Source organism: Alligator mississippiensis, chromosome 12, assembly GCF_030867095.1.
Source record: "Alligator mississippiensis isolate rAllMis1 chromosome 12, rAllMis1, whole genome shotgun sequence".
NCBI lineage: Eukaryota > Metazoa > Chordata > Crocodylia > Alligatoridae > Alligator > Alligator mississippiensis.
In genome coordinates, this window is record NC_081835.1 from 59036318 (window position 1) to 59044504 (window position 8187).

The following is an 8187-nucleotide window of genomic DNA, read 5'->3' on the forward strand; positions in this document are numbered from 1 at the left end:
GACTCTAGTGGAGAACAAGTGTAGGAAAAGGCTGGGCTCTCAGGAGGGAAAGAGTGTGGAAAGCAGAGCTGGCCCTGGGTGCCTGCACACAGCAAAGCGGCTCTCAAAGCCTTGTGCTCCAGAGGTGCAAGGAGGCTTCAAGAAGATGCCAACCTGGAGAAGCTGGTGGTGGGAAGGGAGGGAGGGAGAAGCCTTTCCCCAGGGTACAGGAGAGGAGCTGACATCTGTAGCTAGACTCAGCTTGAGCTGGATTTTGTTCCAAACTGCCCCTTAGGCATTTCATCACTGGTACCAGCTGACACGGTGTGGATCCCTCTCTGTGTGCTTGGGGGACAGTGACAAACAACCTTTGGATTTTCAGGCATCCTCCAGGGCTGTTGTAAGCGATGATACAGTAAAGCTTACCTCGTTGTAAAGGCTTTAAAGCTGGCAGGTGCTGCGGTATGGATCACGCTGTGTCTGCAGCGATCACATTTAGCAAAGCCCTGGAGGCAGCTTGCAAAATGCAGTGGTTGGAGAAGGTGCTCTTGAGCAAAGCACAGCTTTCAGGGGCTACTACCAAGCAGTGCCAGCATGTTATTAGAAACCACTAATGATCATTTATGTGGATTCTTATTTAATTACTGTATTAGTCTGATTTATAAGTCAACCCTACATACATATAAGACATTTCCATGCACTACTTCCCCTCATGCCCTTTGTGTTTTCACCTTGCTCTGGTGCTACCTGAGTCTTTTTTTTTTAGGATTTCACAATTTTGGATCAAGTTCCTGATTGTGAAATTTCGGTAGACTGAGATGAGATGGGCTTAAAAAACACGAGATTTTTGATTAAGACCATAACAACTGTTGGCTTGTGGGTTTGGGGCCTGTCCAGTGTCATGTTTCCAAGCTTGTTCTTGCAGTCATAGAGGCTAGAAACTTGCCTTTTTTTCCTTCCCAATGAAGGCTGACCTCCTGTCATCCCCTGACTCCAGGAGCTAGTGCCTTAAGAGCAGCCCCCAACATGGACACACCCTGGATACAATTGTATGAGCTGGCCGCACTGCCTCTCGCACTCCAAAATGTCGTCCTGCCTCCGGTGTCTTTGATTGAAGCGTGGTTTGACTTGCACCTCTCCTTCCCCACCCCACCCCGTCTCTCTTTCAGATGTCTGGGGGAAGACTCTCTCTGTGCCATCAGACCACCTCAGTAAAGAAGCTCGCCTGTCCCTCTAAGGCCTTCCTTTCTGTTACGCGAACAAAGGATGTGCTTGAAGTGTGAGGCCACCCCCACCCACCCTGCGCTCTCAATCAGCCGTTCCCATTTGCCAACTTCCGCTTTTTCAAAAAAAAAAAAACCCAAAAAAAAGAAAAAGGAAAAAAAAAAAGAGAAAAAAAAAAGAGGAGGAAAAAAATAACAAAAAAGCAGCAAATTGTGGAGAATCAGGGTGGGGGGAGGAATGGTGGGCCGCTGCGTGGGGAGCACCCCCCTTCCCCGCACACTTCGCTTTCCTTTCATTTCTTTTTTGTTTCGAACGGACCGAAAACGACCCGAGATTGGACATTTCTTTGGTAGAAAACCGCAGACTTGAAGGAGGAGCCGAAAGGTACTGCTGATGCCTGGGAATTCGCGGCCCCTGCGAGCCCTCCAAGCGCTCACGGTTGGAGTGGGCTTTCACTGCATCGGGGCGGGGGGAAGGCGGCGGATAAAAGGCATTTGGAAATGATCGTTCCACATCATCCGCAATTTCAGCAACGGCCCAGCCTGCGTCGCTTGGGATAATATTATTCTTTTGTGATACAGTATTGTGGGGTTTGGGTTTTCTTTTCTTTTTTTGTTTTGTTTTTGGTGGAAAAAAGTGAGGCTTTTTTATAGACTTATCTACATGAGCGATATCTTTATTTATTTGTCGTGGACGTTGCTGCGTGTAGTCTCGTGTATGTCGAACACCTAGGCGATATTGGTTGCGAGGTTTACACACCTACACATTATTGCAGGGGAAGGGGAGCCTGCAATAGCAATGAAGCCAAAAATCTTTTCCGCCCCCCCACGTCTACTGTGCTTTGCCGGCTGGCTGATGTTTCCGGGGGGATCACGTAGCTCCTTTTCCTCATTTCCCATTTCCTGCCCTTTCTGCTCTATCCTCTTGATAAGCTCAGCTCATTCCCCTGAGACGGATCTCAAGACCAGAACTGAGCTCCATCTTTCTGTCGACGATCTGCATTTTCTGTTTCCCTTTCGCATTTCACGTTGCCATCTTGCCTTTGGTGTAAAGCAGACTGATGAAATATATACAGTATCCAGATTTTTTTCTGCATGAAAAGTATTAATGGGGCCAAGATTGTCTTAGCTTTAAAACAACTCCTCTTTCTGAATACACTGGGAATGTTGTGTGTCCCATCTTTCTGGGTTGAGGAAGGGGGTTAAAAACTTGGAACCACATTAACTCTTTTGTAATGGCCAAGGAGATTTGGAGCCTGGGGACAGAGACGGCTGGGCGACTGTCTGGTTAGCTGCTTTCATCGTTTCTGAAAAGAACCAGCAGGGCCGTGGAGCTCAGGAGAGCTGTCTGAGCAAACTCCAGCTTGTAGCTGTTTAAGGCAAAACCACCACCCCTTGACACAGTGCAGAGCTACACCAGAGCTGGGCTTTGGAAGGGAGCGCAGGGCGGAAGGATGACTCTTGTTTCCTAGGCGTTTGCTCTCATTTTTCAGTTTTGGAAAGTACAGCGAGGTTTGCTTTCTGGGCAGCACGTGGAGAGGGGAGTCGAGAAGCCTTTCCCAGGAGGTCACGTCCATTCCTACTGCTCCCTTATAGTGTCACAACGATGGGCCTCTGCTAAAAAAAAAAAGCCAGATCAACAGGAAATCAGAAAAATCAGATCCAGCCCCTCATGGGGCTGCTCCTTCTTTCTCCTCCCTTTGGCAGAATGGAAGAGCAGACCAGAAGCGCAATAGCACGTGTAGACTCTGTCCAGATTCCCGAATCTGGAAAGCAGCCCTAAGTGCAGAGAGACGACTGAAGGTGGCTCCACAATGCAGCAGGAAACTCCTTGTGCTGCCTGTGTCTGGGGCGGTGCACCATGGATCCCGGGGACCTTTCCCGACATCCTTAGCCATGCACGTGCAGGTACCTCTTGCACTTTCTAGCTGAGGTCTGCAGCTTAGTGGACATCAGCTGCCACCTGAATTTGTGGAGGAGGGTGAGCAGGCGTACTAGTGATTGCCTTCCAGTCTTTCCCATTTCCCAGGGCTTATCAGGCCAGATCTCTTGGCCTCATCCTGGCTGCACCTCCCTAAATAGAAAATTGTGTGTGCAAGATCCACGTGCCAATTGACTTCTGGGATGCTTAGATTTTATGGCCTGTGGCCATCCCTGCTACAAACCCAACGCTACTGAAATGGTACCCAAAACTTCCATAGGCTGCAATGACACCTGTTGGGCTGCTTATCTGGTTTCCCATCCAGCAAGGAGGAAAGATGTGATGTAACCTGCTCCTACGTTTTCCTGTGTAGTGCCGTGTGCCACTAATGGAAACCTGTGCAACGGGCAGTGGCTGCTTTTCAGAACCAAAAGAATGATTAATAGATAGGACTGTGCCTTGGTAAACCCTAGCCACTGTGCCAGGCACTGCTTCCCTTTCCCCTCCAACCGTAACCTTGTGGGGTAACCACAGCAAGCCATGCTTTGTCAGGCAGCAGCCAGTCCGTATGGCCTTGCTTTGGCAATGTCTGCACGCTAGTGAGCAAGTGTAGCTTTCCCCACGGGTGCAAATATTCAGAAGAGGCATTGCCTGCCTTCATAATCAGACAGCCGTGACCATCTGTGCGTGCACATAGATTTCGCACATTAACTCAGGCTCCAGAAACATCAGCAATTTGACTTGTGAAGACTAGCAATGACAGGTTCGTCAGCAGCCACCAGTAGTAAGTCTGTTCTCCCCTGTAGGCTGCACCAGGGGTAACTCAGCAACCCTCAATCCAACCAGGTCCGATTCCTTCCAGGAGAAGGCCACAAGGTCACATCCACATTAGCGTGAACCCGTCACTGGGAAAACAATGACTTTCTTCCAGTGCTTTGCATTCGTGCTCAGTCAGCCACGTCTTACAGAGTGCAGTGTTTTTGTTTTTTGTGATGGAAACCGCTTGTGCTGCTGTGCAGCGTTACTCTGATTATGGGAGGGTGCATGACAGGCCTTCTGCCCTGTCACAAGCCTTGGAAACCAGGAAGGCTTCAAATATCATGCAGCCTATTTCCTCTCATTTGTAGCACACAATTAGATGGGGAAACTCTTGAGATCGTGCTTCATACGCCAGTCCGAGTCAGGAGGGCTTGAATCTTTTGAGAGCTCAGCCTGATTTCTTTCCCAGCAGGACAATCCCATACCTGCAGGCGTCAGTGCACGGGACTGGATCTCTTCTCCCCGAATAGCACCAATGTCTCTTCTTTTACCGGGCTTTTCCCGTATTTCTCCTGAACCTGCGCTTCCTCACTGTCCAACTCCCAGGAGCAATGTGTAGAGCTAACAGGTCAGCTCTGCCATTGGCATAAATTGCTCTGCATTACACCTGCTGTGCATCCAACCTCGAACCAGCAGTCCTGAGCCACGGGCTGTGCTTGGCTGTGAGACGATGATAATTGCAGTAACCGGAGGTGGCCAGAAGTCCAACCGCCCATGCACAGACCTTACACAACAGAAGAGACCTGAGTCAGGATGAAACCTATATTTCACTTTCAGCACCTTCACTGGGATTTTCCAGTGAACCTAAGAGAGTTAGGCACCCAAATCCTTTCGGTACCCAGCTACCCTTAGCTTCTCATAAAAGCCCGGATCCTCAAGCAGAGTAACCATCTACCTGGGGTGACTGCTTATTCCCCTCTCCCCAGCTTAGCTGGTAAGGCGCTCACTCTTGTTCTGCGACTGTACTCTGTTTGTAGCTACGACAGGAATAAGACTGACTTGTCTGGGCTGTTCTGAAAAGTCATCCCCTTTTGCACATCTCTCTTGCTAGTAATATAAAGCACAAAGCGGTTGGAAGTTGCATGATCTATTTTGTTGCTTGTTAAGCGGTACCACGGGAGCTTGACTCGAATGCATATCTGGCTTACTCGCTTCCAAACAGTACTGCCGGCTTTCTTTTTTTCCGAGACCTTGATGGATATGATTTCATGCCTCTTAGCACAGAAAGAGCAATAGCTTTGGGGCTTTGGATGGTACTTGCATTGGCAGAGCAAAAGAAAAAATGTGTTGGAGGGGAGGAGGGGGTTGAGAACTGCAGACTGGATATTTCTGTTTCCCCTAAAAGGCAGCATTCACGGGGGAAGGCCTGAAACCTTGCAGTGAGTGATTGTAATCCCTCAGGATGTTCACCTATGCTTGAAAATATGGCAGGAATGTCAGTGTCTCTGGTTGTCACAGAGCTTGCTGCCTCGTCGCGAGGGGTCCTGCGGTCATCGCTCCACCTGAACCACAACTCAGTTCGGGAGCCAACTCCAACCCTGTTCAGAAAATCACTTCCGCACATGCTTCAATGTGCTGAAGTGCCCTTCCAGGAGACTTGCATCCCTGCATCAGGACTGATATGACAATATTTCTGGCTCTTCAGCAATTCCCGGTCTTGATAGCCCCTCAATGGGCCAATCCTCCACTGCTGTAACAAGTTCCACTGACTGCAGTGAAGTTATGCTGGTCTATCCTAGGCCAGACTAGCTCGTATTACTTGTGCCATTCCCTTCAACTGGAGCAGGGCCACCGTTTGAATCATGTAGAGCCACTGCAATGACACAAGGGATCTGATGGCCTCTTGAGAGATCTGTTTCCTCCTGACTGCAGTTGGATCCATTGCCTAGGAGATGGAAGGGAGGGAGGGACGGGGTTGGACTCCATAGCCGCGTGCTCTGTAGTGGTGTATCTCCCTCCTGTCAAAGCCGGCGGGGCCTGGGTTTCTGCAAGCTGAGCAGTGGCACATAAGACCCCATTGATTTCATGGAAAACTCAATTCCCTTCCTTCTTTTAGGGCCAAAATGCTATCCTCTTGGAAACTCTGCTGTGCCTCTCCTCTCCCTTACTCTCCAGTCGCTTGCAGGTGCCAGCGGGTGTTTAAAATGAACTTCTGCAAGTTTCTCTAATGATGAATGACAAACGGTGCAGAATTTGCAGCCCTCCGCAGGCAGAGGGAACGTCCTTTGCTCCGACGCTTTCCTCTGAAAGGCTTTTAAGTCTGGCAGAGGGTTTGCATCTTCCAGTTCATCACAGGGAGGAGCTGCTATCCCCAAAGGGACGCTGTGTGAGCCATGCAAAATGACCTGTCCCTCAAAAAATATTGGCCGAGTTGGGGAAGGCTGCCTGGGTTTTCAATAGTTGTTGCTGTCTGGGGAAGCTGCGGAGAGTCCAGCTTACTCAAGGAAGCAAGGAGTCTTGCATCAGCAAGACAGCAGATGAAAAGGGAGTCATCCCCCTTCTCAGAGAAACCACAAGCTTTGCGTGATGCCATGGCTCTCTTTAGCCTGCTTCCTGGGAGCCGCGTACAACGCCTTCAGGATGGCGCTAGGCCACATTGACGCAGCCCGAGCAAAGAAACAGTAGAGCCCTTCACCTCTCTCTCCCTTGAGATGAGGTAGGAAAGAAATGTGTTTGGCAGGAAGAGAGAGCCCAGGTGGATGAGGAAAGAAGTGTTGGTTTTGGGCTTATAAGGGCTTCAACCGACAGAGAAACCCTAAAACGCAGAGGGATAAAGGCAATCCCAGTCGATCCCACTTTCTTTAGAAATCATCCCTGTTGTCTCCATCGCGGCCTGCCTGACCTCTGTTGAAGACCACTTTTGCTTGGCAGTTGATTTTTGTTGGCCTGCATTTGCAGCAGCCGCTTTTCCACCTTCCGGACATTGTAGTCCATGAACCCAGATTTGCTGTCGTCCCCCCCCACCCATCCCTTCTTTTATATATTTGCACATTAAAAAACAAAACAACAAAAAAACAACTCTTGCCTGACTAGAAAGCTTTTCTTGATGACTAAAGAGCCTGTCTTGATGCTAGGTTTTGTAGCAATGTAAGTTTTTCTTCTTGGACAGAGAAGCCTGTTGCTGGAAGCAGATGTGCCATCTCTTTTGTGGCTCTGCAATATGGTGTGGTTTCCCTTTCTCTGCAAGGCACCGTGTCCATGAGGCTCTAGGCTCTGGACCAGACTCAGGATACCTGTGTGCTCATCCCGCTCCCAGCTTTTGACTTGACTTAACTCTGAGCAAGTTGTTTAGGCCACAGTCTTGCAACGTGGCCAGCGATTTGGGAGCCTGGTGTTGAGACGCCTTCAGCTTCACTTGCAGAAGCAGGGAGGACCCTCGAGTACAGGCAAGAACAGCTGGCGCTTCAGACCTCTCCACACTTCTAAAAATGAGGCAGGAAGCATCTTGGGTTAGAAAATGTTGGCCTTAACTTCTGTGTGCCTCACTTTCCCCATTTTTAAAGTGGGTTTGAGGATACCCGTCCACCCTGGCAAGTGTTTTGAGCTCTGCCTATGAGAAATGCTGTAAAAGCACCACGTATTTCATTGCTGTTACTGATGACCAGGGAATAGATGTTGCAGAGCCTACAGAAAATCAAGTACGTGGGCCCCCTGGGTAACGGAGAGGTCTTGCTTCTGGTTTTGGAATATTCAGTTTATTTGACTAATTCTTATTATTTTTTAAGCTGGTCATTATTAAAAAACAACAACAACCGATTGGTTTCTTCTTGTGATGTTTTCTGCACTCCATTTCCAGAGATGTTTCTGAAATAATGAACGAAGATTGTGGCAGCCATGACATTAAAAACGAGTAATAACAAAAGCGTTATAGTCAAAGGTGCATGTCCAGGCTCTGATGACTTGCATTGCTTCTTGGCACTCTGTGTTGTTTGTCACTGTCAGTGTTGCACAGATTAAAATTCGGTATCTGTACTTTCCTTTCCTTTCTTTTTATTCCTCTGTTCGTGTGATAACTGTTGCCATTTTGTGTCCCCTTTCCCCATCACTCTGGGTCGTGTCTGGGCTGCATGGTTTCCTCTGGAAGAGACAGGATGTGTGATCTGGAGGAAATAAGATTGGCAGATCCCTTGGCCAGTAATAGTAAGTCTCCAGGGTACAAAACGGAGAGGGAGAAGTGGGGTATTTTCTCTTGACTATTCATTTAATTGTGGTGATCTGTAACACAAAAGCAGCCCTGTACAGCTG

The 8187-nt window shown here is 48.8% G+C and overlaps 1 protein-coding gene across 1 annotated transcript in view; it reads left to right on the forward strand.

The window, feature by feature from the left end:
- The window catches only part of NCS1 (neuronal calcium sensor 1), a 78820-nt gene extending 70906 nt beyond the window's left edge, over positions 1 to 7914 (forward strand). Inside the window, exon 9 of the mRNA XM_059715622.1 lies at positions 1149 to 7914. The gene's annotated coding sequence lies outside the window, so the exon portion shown is untranslated. The remainder of the gene's footprint in view (positions 1 to 1148) is intronic.
- The last annotated feature ends 273 nt before the right edge of the window (positions 7915 to 8187 follow it).